This window comes from Priapulus caudatus, unplaced genomic scaffold, assembly GCF_000485595.1.
Source record: "Priapulus caudatus unplaced genomic scaffold, Priapulus_caudatus-5.0.1 Scaffold630, whole genome shotgun sequence".
In the NCBI taxonomy this organism is placed as follows: Eukaryota; Metazoa; Priapulida; class Priapulimorpha; order Priapulimorphida; family Priapulidae; genus Priapulus; species Priapulus caudatus.
In genome coordinates this window covers 88,044-89,895 of record NW_014577691.1, presented here as the reverse complement: position 1 = coordinate 89,895, position 1,852 = coordinate 88,044, and positions in this window count along the sequence as shown.

The following is a 1,852-nucleotide window of genomic DNA, read 5'->3' as shown; positions in this document are numbered from 1 at the left end:
TCCAGGCATGTCACGTGGCCTGGTGAAGCCATCCTGTATATAGCTCTACCTACGTATAGCCTATTGTTACCCTAGCCGCCTGGGCCACAGCATTCATTGTTCGCCTACAATGAGTACTTACTTCGGTATGCGCAAGTTCGTGCACCCTACCTTCTACCATAGGTTGTGGTGCTTGTGGTGGGGCAACATTGGTGAAGACAGTATTGACACTCTGTGTATGTCTGTCTCTACCTGTGTACTCTGTACGGTGGCGGCACCTCGTGGATGGGATGGGTATGTTGGCTCCTACTTGTCGCGTGTTGGGTGTCGCCATCAAATCTAGCTCTCCTGCTTGTATAGGGCATCCCTTCTTACAGTAGTATTTGCTGACACCGTGTCTTGGGTAGCGGTAACCCGCTCCGGTTGAGATGGCAAGAAGTGGAAGCACGCACTTAAGCGGAACAGAGTTAATAGTTGTCCTGTCGTCTGGGAAAGGAGACCAGCGCGACAAGAGAGCATCACGGCAGCGCCCCCTGGTTGTCGAGTATCCTCGCAAGGTGTCATCGTTATCGTTAGGCGAAGTTCGCAATGTGTTATCGATGTGATTTGAGCAGCCATGATTATTCTGTATATATGGTGGTGTGATTAAGGCAAGGTCGTCACGATGTTAAGCATGCGCGTATATATATATAAGTGATAGCCAGTTTGTGTCATCAGCACTGTCATGCAACGATAAATAAATAAGGCTTTGATATCTTGCCACTTGTTATATAGCTAGTCAGCCAGACGTGAGCAGGTACTATGTAATGACTAATGCTTCTAGTAGCCGTACTGAGAAATCAAAGTGTTGATCTTTCGTACGACCTTCGCCAAGGTCGTTGACTCTGCTGCCCTCTACTGGTCGACACACACGACCGTGAGATCATTGCGTGCAGTTGTAGTTTTCAGTTAATGCAGATTTTTAACCGTTGTCAATTAAAGAAGAATTTTTGTTGATAGATTAGTGGAACACTATTCGATCAGGTGATGAAAAAGAGCTAGATTGTGCCATGATATCTGATAGTGTTATCTCTGGGGTGAGCTTGTTTCTTCGTTGACAACATATGCGATGCAATGCTGACGTTTGGCATGGTTAGTTGGGCGCTGTTAACTCTTTCTAAGTATCATGTTGAAAACTCTTGATTCGTTGCAGTTCCTCAACTAGAACCGAATAAATGTACGTTGTAATTGAAAAAGCAATATTATTTCTTGACGTCTGTGAATACGCATTTCGTGTTGGTGTTTTTATCATTTTCTGTTTAACTACCCATTGGTGAGATACAAACGTCCCTTTAGAACGAATACGAATCTTCTTCGTTAGCACTGTATGGGAACAAGAGGAAGGGGGAACGGGCTGATGGTTCAATTAATCGACAGGGTCCCCACACCCCTTGAAAGTCTTTATTTTTCCTTATGTCATTGATGTCATTGGAAATAGGTCCAAGTCCTTATTTTATGTCTCACGTCCTTGAATTTTACATTTTTGACCTAAAATAAAAAGCAAATCTTCATTGCTGGTTATCTGACTGACTCTATTCCAAGTCTTCGATAAAAATGTTAAATTTCATCCAAAATTCATATGTCATTGTCTACTAATGTACTCTACCAAAGTAGTTTGTTTTGTCCCTAATTTTTACGTGCAGGTGGTGTAGGGGACTATAAGTTCATCATTTTAATTTTATTTATTACTCAGTGTTCATATTTTGTACACACATATATATAGCGCCCGAGCAGAGAGAAATACAGAGAGAGAGAGAGAGAGAGGGGGGGGATGGAGAGGAAGAGAGAGAGAGAGAGGAGGGGGGGGGGAGTGGAGAGGAGAGAGAGAGAGAGA